Genomic DNA, 14,857 nt, shown 5'->3' with positions numbered 1-14,857 from the left:
CAAAAAAGGCAGTAGAGAGGACCAGTGAAACAAAGAGCTGAGAATAATATGAAAAACTATATGCCAACAAAATGGATAATCTAGAGGAAATGGATAAATTTTTAGACTCTTACAACCTCCCAAAGAAGAAACAGACAATCTGAATAGACAAATCACAAGGGAAGAGATTAAAACAGTAATCAAAAGCATCGTAAAGAATAAAACCCAGGACCAGACAGCTTCCCTGGGGAATTCTACCAAACTTTCAGAGAGGGTTTAATACCTATCCTCCTCAAGCTATTCCAAAAAATTCAGAAAGATGGAACACTTTCTAACACTTTCTCCGAGGCCAACATTACTCTAATACCAAAGCCTAACAAGGACAACACAAAAAAGGAAAACTACAAGCCAATATTACTGATGAACATAGATGTAAAAATTCTCAACAAAATTTTGGCAACCCAAATTCAGCAATACATCAAAAGGATCATACATCATGATCAAGTGGGATTTATACCAGGGACACAAGGATGGTTCCGTGTCCTCAAATCAATCAATGTGATACACCACATCAACAAATTGAGGAATAAAAACTTCATGATCATCTCAATAGATGCAGAGAAATCATTTGACAAGATCCAACAGCCATTTATGATAAGAACTCCTAACAAAATTGGGTTAGAAGGAAATTACCTCAACATAATAAAGGCCATACATGGCAAACCCACAGCCAACATCATACTCTACAGACAAAAACTGAGCTCCATCCCCCTGAGAACAGGAATGAGACAAAGATGCTCACAATCACCACTCTTATTCAATATAGTAATAGAGGTTTTGGCCAGAGGAAGAGAAAGGAATAAAAGGAATCCAAAAAGGGAGTGAAGAAGTGAAACTCTCACTGTTTGCAGATGATGTGATGTCATATATAGAAAACCCCAAAGAATCCATCGGAAAACTAATAGAAGTAGTTAACAAATACAGTAAAGTTGCAGGGTACAAAATCAACTTACAAAAATCAGTTGCTTTTCTATGGTCCAATAACAAATTTACAGAAAGAGAACTCAAGAATACAATTCTGTTTACAATTGCAACTAAAAGAATAAAGTACCTAGGAATACATTTAACCAAGGAGGTGAAGGACTTATACAGTGAACACTGTAAGACATTACTGAAAGAAATGACAAAGAGATGGAAAAAGGTTGTGTGCACATGAATTGGAAGAATAAACATAAAGTGTCCATATTACCCAAAGCAATCTACAGATCCGATGCAATCCCAATCAGAATCCCAGTGACATTCTTCACAGAAATAGAGCAAAGAATCCTAAAATTCATATGGGCTAACCAAAGACCCTGAATTGTTAAGGCAATCCTGAGAAAATAGAACAAAGCTGGAGGTATCACAGTCTCTGACTTCAAAATGTACTACAAAGCCATAGTGATCAAAATGGCATGGTAGTGGTACAAAAATAGGCATACAGATCAGTGGGACAGAACTGAAAGCCCAGAAATAAAACTGCCCATCTACCGACAGCTAATCTTCAACAAAGGTGCCAAGAGCATACAATGGAGAAAAGATAATCTCTTTGATAAATGGTGTTGGAAAAACTGGACAGCCACATGCAAAAGAATGAAGGTAGACCATTATTTCACACCATACACAAAAATAAATTCAAAATAGATCAAAGACTTGAAGATAAGTCCTGAATCTATAAAACTCCTGGAAGATAATATAGGTAGTACAGTCTGACATCGAACTAAAAAAGGCTCTTTTCGAATACCATGTCTTCTCAGACAAGGGAAACAAGAGAAAAATAAACAAGTGGGACTTTATTAGACTAAAGAGCTTCTACAAGGCAAAAGAAACTAGAATCAAAACAGAGACAACCCACCAATTGGTAGAAAATATTTGCAAATCATATATTTGACAAGGGGTTAATTTCCATAATATATAAGGAACTCACACGATTGAACGATAAAAAAACAACCTGATCAAAAAAATGGGCAAAGGATATGAACAGACATTTTTCCAAAGAAGATATACGGATGGCCCATAAACACATGAAAAGATGTTCAACACCACTGATCATCAGGGAAATGCAAATCAAAACTACAATAAGATACCACCTTACACCTGTTAAAACGGCTATAATCACTAAGACTAAAAGTAACAAATCTGGGAGAGGGTGTGGAGAAAAGGGAATCTTCATACGCTGCTAGTGTGAGTGCAAACTTGCGCAGCCACTATGGAAAACAGTATGGAGAGTCCTTAGAAAACTGACAATAGAACCACCATATGACCCAGCTATCCCTCTACTGGATGTCTACTCAAACAATTTGAAATCAACAATCCAAAGTAACATATGCACCCGTATGTTCATTGCAGCAATATTCACAATAGCCAAGACATGGAAACAATCCAAGTGCCCATCCACTGTGATGGTTGGATAAAAAAGGTGTGGCATATATATACACAATGGAATACTACTCAGCCATAAAAAAGACAAATTCATCCCATTTTCAATAACATGGAAGGACCTGGAGGGAATTATGCTAAGTGAAATAAGCCAGACTAAGAAAGACAAAAGACCAGATGATTTCACTCATATGTAGAGTATAAACAAGCACGTGGACAAAGAAAACAGTTCAGTGGTTACCAGGGGAAGAGGAGTGGGCGGTGGGCACAGGGAGTGAAGGGGAGCACTTATGTGGTGACAGACAAGAAATAACGTACAACTGAAACCTCACATCAATGTAAACTATTATGAACTCAATTTAAAAAGAAAAAGGAAGAAGGAAAGCAAAATCAAGGTGAACACAGCCTTAGAACATACTAGTGAAACTTAGAGTTTTAATATGAAATTAGGCAGAAAGGACACACTAGGAAAGAGAGAAGCTTTTAAAACCACAGAGGATTTGGGGGAGATTGCATGATGGTAAATAGGTCCCCAATTTCCATTTCTCTGAGATGATTCTTTGTGTGCTATATTACTCTTCTACCAAACAGATAGAGAAAAGTGCTAAGAAGCTAATTAACTTTACTGGGCTAGAAAAGTACAATATTAAATTGGCCCTGAGCTCACTTCTTCTGCCAATCTTCCTCTTTTTGCTTGAGGAAGATTGGCCCTGAGATAACATCTTTGCCAGTGCTCCTCCATATTTTGTATGTGGGGTGCTGCCACAGCATGGCTTGATGAGCCACGCCTGGGATCTGAACCAGTGAACCCTAGGCCGCTGAAGTGGAACGTGCAAACTTAACTACTATGCCACTGGGCTGGCCCCCTCATCTAGTGTTTTTTTAAAGGCACCTTGAATCCTTTTCAAAACAACCTGAGATATATAAAAAATGGTAGTGAAGTGTTTAGTTAAACCCTCCTTTCCATTCTAGGATGATAGGATTCCCCATTGCCTACAGGTTTAAATTTAGATTCCTTAGCATGGATACCAAGCCTTCATGGTGTGGCCTTACTCTCTTTCTAGGATCAGTTCCCACCATTCCATATTCATTCATTGTTTATATTTCAATTCATGTTGAAGAATGATATTGATTACTGTAAGTAGCTATCAGTTCTTTTCCTCTGAATTTGTGCAAGTATATTTCCTTAGTCGGCCTGTCCCTAAAATGGGAAACTGATTGGGAGCTGTGTGCCCAGATTCTGTCCAAGGGTGGACTTCCCTTTGGGGTGTATGGAGAGGAAGCTTGAATGGGTGCCAGTATCCCAGAATTAGGTCAGAGAGGAAGAATGCAGTGAAATGTAATCAATATCAAGATTTAATAAAATTAATAATTTTATTGTTTCATCAAGAATATTTGTAAGTGAAAGTGGCTTTTTTATTGTGAGAGTATAGTGATGAAGAATACAGTGACTACTTGTACAGTTTGGTGCTGCTGCCTTGATTCGTGCCAAGGCTGCAGCTGTTTTACCCTCTGTTGCTTTTATACTGCCAGTCAACACAGAGATAAAGACAAATAACAAGTTCTTGTTTTTATGAAAATAGTTTTGACCTCCTGGATCTTTGAAAGGATCTTAGAGATCCCCAGGGGCCCACAGATAAACTTTGAGAACTGCTGATTTAGAGCATGGAATCCAGCCAGACTCTCCAGGTTCTTGACTCTCACTTCCATCACTTAATAGCTGTGTGACCTTGAGCAATTCACTTAACCTTCCTATGCCTTAGTTTCCTGATCTGTGAAATGAGGATGGTTATAATACCTGTTTCATAGGATTGTTACAAGGATTAAAGGAGTTGATATTTATAAGTGCTTACAACAGTGCTTGGCACATTAAGCAATATACAAATATTGTTAAATAAAGTTAATAGTAAAGCCAGTTATTTGTAGAAAAAGTGTTGTACAAAGTTTGATGGGAACAGAAGACATTTAAGTTTAGAGAATGACCCTGTTTTTTTGAAAATTTTTATTGAGTTAATGATAGGTTACAATCTTGTGAAATTTCACTTGTACATTATTGTTTGTCAGTCATGTTGTAGGTGCACCCCTTCACCCTTTGTGCCCACCCCCCACCCCATCTCTCCCCTGGTAGCCACTAATCTGTTCTCTTTGTCTACATTTTTAAATTCCTCATATGAGTGGAGTCATACAGAGATTGTCCTTCTCTATCTGGCTTATTTCCCTTAACATAATTCCCTCAAGATCCATCCATGTTGTTGCAAATGGGACAATTTTGTTCTGTTTTACGGCCGAGTAGTATTCCATTGTATATATATACCACATCTTCTTTATCCAATCATCTGTTGATGGGCACTTAGGTTGCTTCCATGTCTTGGCTGTTGTAAATAATGCTTCAGTAAACATTGGGGTGCGTAGGACTTTTGGAACTGCTGACTTCAAGCTCTTTGGATAGATACCCAGTAGAGGGATAGCTGGGTCATATGGTAGTTCTATTTTTAATTTTTTGAGGAATCTCCATACTGTTTTCCATAGTGGCGGCACCAGTTTGCATTCCCACCAGCAGTGTATGAGGGTTCCTTTTTCTCCACAACCTCTCCAACATTTGTTACTATTAGTTTTAGTTATTTTTGTCATTCTAATGGGTGTAAGGTGATATCTTAGTGTAGTTTTGATTTGCATTTCCCTGATGATGAGCGATAATGAACATCTTTTCATGTACCTATTGGCACATGTTCATATATCTTCATGTTCATATATCTTCTTTGGAGAAATGTCTGTTCATGTTTCCCACCCATTTTTTGATCAGGTTGTTTGATTTTTTGTTGTTGAGTTGTGTGAGTTCTTTATATATTATGGATATTAAGCCTTTGTCAGATATATGACTTGCAAATATTTTTTCCCAATTAGTGGGTTGTTTTTTTGTTTCAATTATGTTTTCCTTTGCCTTGAAGAAGCTCTTTAGTCTGATGAAGTCCCATTTGTTTATTCTTTCTATTGCTTCCCTTCTTTGAGAAGACATGGTGTCCGAAAAGATCCTTTTAATACTGTTGTCAAAGTGTGTGTACTGCCTACATTTTCTTCTAGAAGCCTTAGGGTTTCAGGTCTCACCTTTACATCTTTGATCCATTTTGAGTTTATCTTGGTGAATGGTGAGAAAGAATGGGAGAATGACCATATTAAGTGGAAGAAATCAGGGAGAGACATTCATTTACAAATATTGGAAACTAAGTTAGAGATTTGCCTTAGGAGATGAGATCTCTCACCTCCCCTAGGGCAGGGAGGTGAAGTCTGCATGGTCGAATTATAAGCTTTAAGGTCAAAGAGGAGGGAGTAAAAAGAAGGATCTATATATGGATCTTGCATATATAGATCTTATCTTATGTTAGTCTTTTTGAAAAGAAAAGTGAATGAAAGCCCATCAATGTGGAAACCACTGGGAAAATTTGAGTGGGTCCCCCCTTTTGCAGCAAACAATATTGGGTTACCTTGTGCAGCTGATAGCTATGTCTGATTCTTTAAGGTATGTGATATGGAACCTAGGTCAGTTTGAGACCATAAAATTGACTACAACTTAAGTTTAATTATAAAATTACTATGTTTGGTATGCTAAATTAGGCGAATTGCTAAATAAACCCCTTTCTGAGTGGAGTGAATTGGGAAAAATACCCAAAAGCTTGGAGCATGAGGCCAAACATCTTTGTTCAGTGCACAAACTGTGTAACCACATGTAGCAGCCCCTGCTGACACACCTAGATCTCTTCTCAAATAACAAATTCAGTTTCTTTAAAAAGAGCCTATTCCAGTTTCTTGCCTTGGGGTAAATACTTGGCTACTACAGGTTCTGTGCTGGCAAGGTGGCAGTGCAGTTTCATTCATGCATTCAACAGCTGTTGAATGCGTACCATGTGCCAAGCATTATTTTAAGCATTAGTAAACAAAATAGACAAAATCCCTGCCATTACAGAGGTAACATTTTAGTAAAGGGACGATAAACAAAATAAGTGTAATTTAATAGTAAATTAAGATTGAGATAAGGGTATTGAAGAAAAAACTGGAAATGGTAATAAAGGATGCTGGGGGCAGTATTAAATAGGGTAGTAAGGGAAGTCCTCCCTGAAAAGATGACATATGAACATATGCCTGAAGGAGGTGAGGGAGCCTAGTCATAAGGATTTCTGGAGCATAGAGGTTACGGACAGTACAAAGGCCTTGAGACAGGAACATACCTGGCAGTGTATATGATCAGGGAGGAGTAGGAGTAGGAGAGGAGGTCAGGTAATGGGGGACCAGATTATGAAGAGCCTTCAAGTCATGGTAAGGAATTTGGCTTTTACTCTTGGTGAATTGGGAAGCCACTGGAGGATTTTGAGTAAGCAAGCAGTGTGATTTACTTTAGATTTTAACATGATCACTGGCTGCTGTATTGAAAATAGACCATAGGAGGACAAGAACAGAAGCAAAGATACATATATACCAGTAACTATATTAGTTATTAATTGCTACATAAAAATTACCCCAAAACTTAGTGGCTTAAGACAACAAACGTTTATTATCTCAGAGTTTTTGTCAGGAATATAGAAGTGGCTTAGCTGTGTGGTTTTGACTTAGGGTCTCTCTTGAGTTTGCAGTCCAGTTGTCACCCAAGGCTGCAGTCATCCAAAGACTTGACCAGGGCTGAAGGATTTGCTTCCAAGTTCACTTATACAGCTGTTGGCCTGAGGCCTCAGTTGCTCAACATGTGGACCTCTCCTTACGACATGGTAGCCAGCTTCCCCAGAGTGAGTAATCCAAGAGAAGAGAGCAAGGCACTAGCCACTATGTCTTTGTGACTAGACTCAGAAGTGACACACCATCGCTTCCACAGTATTCTTATTGATCATCCATACCAATGCTGATAAAATGTGGGAGGGAACTTAATACTAAGAGGCTTGGGGATCATTGGGGGACACCTTAGAAGCTGGCAACAAACAGATAGTGAGATTTTTAAAAGATACTACATATAGTCGATTTTAACAAATCAGATACCTACAGATATCTGCAAGAGACATGTAAGACCTCTTCACGAACACTATAAAACATTATTGGGAACTTAAGACCTAAATAAATTGAGGAATATTTTGCTGTGTTTGTACCCCTGTAGATTAAACACCATGTGTCCAACACAATCCTATCAGGTCTTTTTTTTTTTCTTTTTTAATAGACATTGACAAACTGAATTTAAAATTTGCATGGAAATGCAAAGAGTCAAGAATAAGCAACACAATCTTGAGGAAGAATAAAACTGATACCAGATATCCCAACCTAAGCTGATACTAGAGATCCAAAATCTATAGTAATTTAAAACAGGTAGACCAGTGGAAAGAATTGAGAATCTAGGAAAAGACCTGTACGGGTATAGTACCCAGTGTGTGGACAAAGGTGAAACTGCAGTGCAATAGGGAAAGGTTGGTCTTTTCAATAAATGGTTTTGGGTTAATTAGATAACCATATTGGGGAAAACATGAATCTTAATCCCTACCTCGTTTTATATATTAAAAAAAACCCTAGATGGATTGCAGATCTAAATGTGAAAGGTAAAATAATAAAATGTAGAAGAAAAGTAGAGAACATCTTCATGACCTTGAAGTAAGCAAAGATTTATTACGTAACTAACCATAAAGGAAAATTGTTATCAAAATTTAGAGTAAGGTGTTTTGGTTTCAAGACACCGTTAAAAAGGGAAAGACAGCCAGAGTAGAAGATATAATAAGCAGAAGGCAATCCAACAGAAAAAATGCACAAAAAACTTAAATAGGAACTTTAACAAAAGAGGAGACCCAAATGGCCAATAGCATATGCAGTTGTGCTCAGCTGCCTTACTCTTAATGGCAATGAAAATTATAAGACTGCAATGAGTTATCACTGCACTGTCATAAGAATATTTAAAGTAGAAAGGCTGATGTATTAATTTCTTAGGGTTGCAATAACAAATTAATACAAACTGGGCAGCTTAAAACAAGAGATTTATTCTCAAAGTTCTGGAGGCCAGAAGTCTGAAATCAAGGTGTTGGCAGTGCCACGCTCCCTGTAGAAGCTCCAGGAGAGAATGCATTCCTTGCTTCCAGATTCTGGTAGCTGCATGCGTTTCCTGGGCTTATGGCCACGTCACTCTAGTCTCTGCCTCTGTCTTCACATCACCTTCTCCTCTGTGTGTCTATCTCAAAAGTCTGTCTGCCTCTCTCTCATAAGTATACATGTGATTACATCTTTGGCCCAGCTGGATAATCCAGGGTATGCTCCTCCTCCTGAGACCCTTAATTACATCTTTTGCCGTATAGGATCATGTTCACGGATTCCAGGGATTAGGATGTAGACACATCTTTGGGCCACCATTCAGCCCAATGAAGCAGACAATACAAGTATTGGTGAGATATGGAGTAACTGGAATGCTCACACATTGCCAAGGCTCTTAAGTTGCCAGGAGAGAGTAAATTTGTATAACTACTTTGGGAAACTGTTGGTAGTATCTGCTGAAGGTGAACATACACATACCCTATGACCCAGCATTTCTACTCCTAGGTCTATACTAAGCAGAAATGTGTATGTATGTTATTCAAAAGACACATACAGTAGTGTTCATAATAGCAGTATTTGTCATAGTCATCAACTGGCAAGTTCCTAAATCCCCATTAACACTAGAATGGGTAGTGGTTTATTCATACAGTGGACTAGAATAGATAGGAATGAGAATGAATGGACTACAGTTTGGTTAGCATGGTTGACTCTCAAAAACAATTTGAGAGAAGCCAGGCACAATGTGTATATACTGTGTAATTCCATTTATAAAAGTTCAAGAACAGGAAAAGCTGATGTAAGGTGTTAGAAGTCAACATGGTGGTTATCCTTGGGGGAAAGGGTAATAACTTGAAAAGAGTGTGAGGAAGCTTTTGGGGGGTACTGATGATATTCTGTTTCTTGATTGGAATGCTAGTTACACAGTTGGGTTTAATTTGTGAAAATTTAAGCTTTACATTTGTGACTTGTGTACTTTTATATGTTAAAAGTAAAAGAATAGGATTTATTGGTTTCTTTTGTAGGTTTCTTTGCTATAGGACATCTCAATTGAACTCGTGGAGTATCTTTCATTTTGATATGCATTGATTATTCTCTTAGGTTTGAGAGTTTTAGTAGAGCAATGTTTAGCATTTAATTCTAATATTACTAAGGACTTTGCACTGGAGGTGATAGAAACTCAAACCAAACTAAAGCAAAACCAGAATTTGTCTCACATAAACATAACTGGCAAGTCTAAGGGGTGGAGCTATCTGTCCTCAGCAAGGTGGACGCAGGAGTTCAACCCGTCTTTGTCTTAGCACTCTCCTCCTTACCCATTTTGGTTTTGCCTACCTTATTTTAATTGTTGAATGGACTCTTCCTCCCTTGTGGCAAAGATGGCCACCAGCAGCACCAGGTTTACATTGTATTGTCTTCACAACTGGTAATCCCAGAACATTGTCTGCCTCCTTTCCCAGTAGTACCAGTAAAATTGAGGGAGGACTGATTGATTGGCCCGTGAGTCACATGCCCACGCTTGGATCATGTGCCCACTCCTGAGACAGGTCTGGCCCTGAGAAGGAGGCCTGCCCAAAGCAAATGAAATGTCCTCACATAAGAAAAAGAGATTCTGTTACCTGAAAGAGTGAGAAAGGAAAATGTACTAGGCAGAGAAAACCTAGCAGTTTCAGGAATACAGATACCTTCCAGGTTTAGTTACTGAATGATTTTATAATTATTAAGACATCATGGATTCATTTAGCCTTGTTGAGAAGAAAGCAATGTGCTGAACAGAGGCAGGTTTGTACCAAGAGCATTACTGTCGTTTTTTACGTCATAGCTGTAACTCTCCGTATAAACCAGGCCTGGGGATACAGGTTTGGATGAGATTGTCTTTTCTAGTCCTTTCCCCTTATTGGGTGATGAACATGTACTTAATTAAGAGATGAAGCTGCTTAGCAATAGCAAATAATACTTCACATTCAGCTTTGGATGAGAGAATCCCACAGTTAATACTACCTATACTTGAGTCCCATGTGTACATAGCTTCCCTGCATCATCTGTAGTGATGATTACACTAAAGTCATTTGCTTATTTAATCCAGAGGTTGGCAGACTTTTGGCTCACAATCTGTTTTTGTTCAGCCCATGAGCTAAGAATGTTTTTTGCATTTTAAGTGGTTGGGGAAAAAATCAAAACAGTGACACTTTCTGATGTGGAAATTGTATGAAATTCAAATTTTAATGGTCATAAGTATAGTTTTATTGGAACACAGCCATCCTCATTTGTTTACATATTGTCTGTGACTGCTTTTGCATGACAACAGCAGAGTTGAGTGGTTATAGCAGAGACTGTATGCCCTGTGAAGCCTAAAATATTTCCTGTCTGATCATTTACAGGAAAGTTGTTGCCAATCCCTGATTTAAGCATGTTTGGGCAGAATGGAACAAATGAGAGCCATCTAAGATGGGAATGCCAATCAGAGTTTTTCTAAAACCTGTCTTCTTCAGCTGCAAATAATATACAGTAGCCTCTTTTTGTGAGATAGATTATACTAGTCAGTGAAAACTTTCCTTATAGCAGTAACTGGGAAAGTGAGGTTTGTATTTACTAGAATTAACTTTGGAGTCTTTTATTTTTATATAACCTAGTACACTGGAAATGATGAATTAATTACTTGCTGGGAAAGAATATGTAGTATCCCCGAAGATGTTATTCTCATGTTAGCTAGACTCGCGCCTTTTTGTCTTTCAGCCCAAGCAACAGCAGAAAAGACAACCTGACATAGGGAACTGGGGACTACTATACAGAGAGAGAACTACAGAGCATCCTCAGTACAGTAGGAACCCTAATCCAAAGTCCCTATACTTTTATCAGAGTGAGTAGCGTTCATCCCAAGTGTTTTATGTTGTTTTATACTTTCTGATCTGTTTGCTATATGAACTTTCCTGGATTTTTTTTGTCATCTCTGCAAAGGTTCTTGACCCCCAGAACCTACATGTATTGCTCATATGATAGCTGGTAGATCCAGATGCTCAGAACTCTATGGGAAATTACTGTATGCCACCAGAAAATACTAGTCTAAAGCATCTCTGCCAGGATGAGTATTCTTCTTTTGATCAATTATTATTAAAAAAAAATTACAGTAGGATAGACCATAAATTCTACCTTGCTCTTTTCTGGGAATCTCTATTTGATACAATTACAAAGATTAACCAATTCTGAATGGTTTTCCAGTGATTTAAAAAGGTAGGCATTATCACTTTGTGCATGCAGTACTAGTTCACTGTTTAGTGTGTATTCTTATTTAACTCAACATGTGTATATTTTCTCTTTTTGAAATTAATAGTAAAGATTCCCAATTGAAAAGGTCATAAATGTTAAGCTAGGAATTAAAAACTCTGATGCTTCTAAGATTAGTCAGGTAACTGAAAGTGAAGGTGCTCTTGAATTGGAGGTACAGGCTCTGTCTGAGAGGGGTCCTAGTTGATGGCTTTTAATTTTGGGAACAGGAGTCCACTGTTGTCAGGTCTTGCTATTTTTCAAGAGAAGCAAGAAATCTGGAATTTTTATGTGATATTCCCCATTTCTTGAATGCTAACAACTAATTTTAAAAAAATTAATCTTTACTGGCTAACCAGACATGGCTATGGATCAGGTTTAACTCATTTGCCAGTTTGCAACTTCTGTGGACTAACTTGTCATTATAAATTATATTTCCTCCCTATTTCTTTTAGGAGGAGGGAGAAAAACAATGAAATGAAAAAAATATATGCATTTATAACTGGCTTGGGCTACTAGTCATTCTTGCAGAATGATTGTTTCAGTATATAAATTATGAGTACTGTGGGGTGAAACATTTTTGTTCAGTCTGTTTTCTCCCCCTTTCAATGGAAAATAACTGTTTTTTGCCTGACATCAGTACTTCAAACAATAATGAAATGTGTTTATTCAACAAAATATTTTGTGGAATTCATATTAGGCATAAAGGGGATTTGAAGAAGAAACTTACAATATAGCTGGGAAATAACTTCTGTTACCTGTAAAACACTTGAGTAGTGATAAGCTTAGGGGCCCCAAAAAGGTGGTACATACAGATTCTTTAGAAATACAGAGCAGCAGAAGATCAAGGTGGGCAGAAATGGACCTAGGTGAAATAGAATTTAAGCTGATTCCTGAAGTAGATAGAATTGTTATAGGCAGTGTGCAGAATTGCATAGCATTTACTAAGGAAGGAGCAGCATGAACTACCAGCTTGTTTTCAGCAATGAGTATGATTTGTTTCACACAGGTGGGAGCAAAGGACCGCGCTTTTAGGAAAAGCAGAGTAAGAGCAGTAACTGAGTTTCTGCTAATGTCCCAGGCACTGTCTAGATGCTTTCTCTTTGTATTATCTTATTTAATCTGGTTAGATAGATGATACAAGTGCCCTCTTAGGAAGTTGACACTTCAAGAGGTTTAGTAACACGTCCAGGCGCTTATTGGTAATAAAAACGGCAAAGCTGGGATGCCAATCTGACCCCAAGCCCATTTTCTTTTCACACAGCATACTTTGTAGGGAAATTGGGTTGGTTGGGTTAATTATGTAGAGCATGAATGCTAGGTCTAGTGCTCCTTTCTGGGACAATAACTAAAACAGAAGTAATATGATGAGCAGCGGGTGTTTTAGGAGAATTTAAATAAATGGATTGTTAGGAGGGACAATAAAACAGAAAGAAAAAAACTGTTAAAATAACCCAGGTGTGAAATGATGAGAATCAGAATTGGAATGGAAAAGAGAAAAGAATGAGACATTTCAAAATGAAAATTATTGGAACTTGGTGACTTGAGAGAATGAAGCAGAGGGAAATAGGTTTAATTGACATGTATTTGCAGTTACAATTGTCTGTGTTGCATTCCTTCCTTGCTGTTTTTTGGTCAGGATTTTAATAGTTGCTAATGAATTTTCTTTGCAGTCTTACAATATTTGATCTTGAATTTTTTATGCTAATGAGAATTTCTTAGGTAAAAAGACTTAAAGGAAAAATAAATTTTCTGAAGAGCTTGGTTAAGCTAATTAAAGCTGCATAGTATCTTTTTTCGGGTTTTTTTTAAAGATTTTATTTTTTTCCTTTTTCTCCCCCAAAGCCCCCTGGTACATGGATGTGTATTTTTAGTTGTGGCATGTGTGATGCTGCCTCAGCATGGCTTGATGAGCAGTGCCATGTCCGCGCCCCGGATTCAAACCGGCGAAACCCTGGGCCGCCGAAGCAGAGCATGCAAACTTAACCACTCAGCCACGGGCCAGCCCCCAAAGCTGCATAATATCTTAAGGTTGAATGAATGAAATTTTAAATTGTCTTTAAATGAAAAAAGTGAGAATTTATGAATGCTCACAAAATTACAGATTTGCTAGGGACAAGATGAGGTAACATCATTCGCTTCGTTTTTTAGGTAAAGAAAAAGACTGATTCAACTGGTTACTAGATATGTGACCTTGAGCAAGTTATTAAGTCTCCTCGATTGTCTCTCTCCTCGTTTTTTTAATGAGGATATCAATAGCACCAACATCATAGGGTTCTGGAGAGAATTAAGTGAAATAATATAAATAAACCACAAAAACAGTTCTTGGCCCATAGTAAATTCTGAATAACTGTTAAGTAGTAACCGAGGGGGTAGAGACGGCAATTGGTTGTGGTTTTGATTGACTATGAATGTTATTGAATCAGAAATCACATTTTCTGAATTCTCTGCAATTCATAAGGCTTTTTTATTATACCACGATAATCAATTTTTCTGTTTATGTCTGGTAATCTCATTCTTTACCTCCTTGGTTTTGTAGCATTATAATCTCACAATATAGCAATTAAAGAATTGTTCTGCCTTCTCATTCTCTTCCCTTCCCTCATTTCCTTCCTGAATGCCAGACTGATGGGCCCTGCAAATTGTTTACCAACAAAAAGGTACAGTAGCAAGAGGAAAGCAAGAATTCCAGTTTCTCCATAGCTACCCTATCTTTGCCACTAAGATGTACTAAGATACCCTTTTATGATTTTTGTTTTTTTTCTGAATCTTCATGGAAAGGTACATTTAGTGGTCTAAAGATGAATAAATAAGGTTGATTTTTTTTCTTTTCTTTTCTAAGTAACCCGTGAAATCCTTTTGTGTTTTTTGTCTGCCTGAATGATAGTTTTTTACAATAGGAAAGCTCTTATAAGAATCATTGTTAATTTGCTACTGCGCAGGGCAGTTTGGCTTGGGGAAATTGCTAGTGTTACATATTTTTGAATTTTAATCTTATTGTTCAGTAGTAGGTACTGTGCTTTAAAGGCGTGGTGGTCATATTGTGCTTTTAATCTGTGACCATTTACTTGAGTTTTTATAGAAATAGAATATTTCTCTTTTCTGGATGCTTGTGATTGCCAGTTATATACTGAAAAATTTATCAGTA

At 37.6% G+C, this 14,857-nt stretch overlaps 1 protein-coding gene across 24 annotated transcripts in view; it reads left to right on the top strand.

Annotated features, from left to right (window-relative positions):
• The window catches only part of ZFAND6 (zinc finger AN1-type containing 6), an 80,625-nt gene that overhangs the window by 47,343 nt on the left and 18,425 nt on the right, over nucleotides 1-14,857 (top strand). For 11 of the 24 annotated variants that reach the window (XM_070497206.1, XM_070497200.1, XM_070497254.1 and 8 more), the window contains one exon: nucleotides 11,182-11,305. The exons of the other annotated variants lie outside the window; for them this stretch is intronic. The gene's annotated coding sequence lies outside the window, so the exon portion shown is untranslated. The remainder of the gene's footprint in view (nucleotides 1-11,181; nucleotides 11,306-14,857) is intronic. 24 annotated transcript variants of the gene reach the window in all.

Source organism: Equus asinus, chromosome 2, assembly GCF_041296235.1.
Source record: "Equus asinus isolate D_3611 breed Donkey chromosome 2, EquAss-T2T_v2, whole genome shotgun sequence".
Taxonomy (NCBI): Eukaryota; Metazoa; Chordata; class Mammalia; order Perissodactyla; family Equidae; genus Equus; species Equus asinus.
The sequence above is the reverse complement of the archived record's forward strand: the minus strand, read 5'-3'. Positions and strand labels throughout refer to the sequence as shown.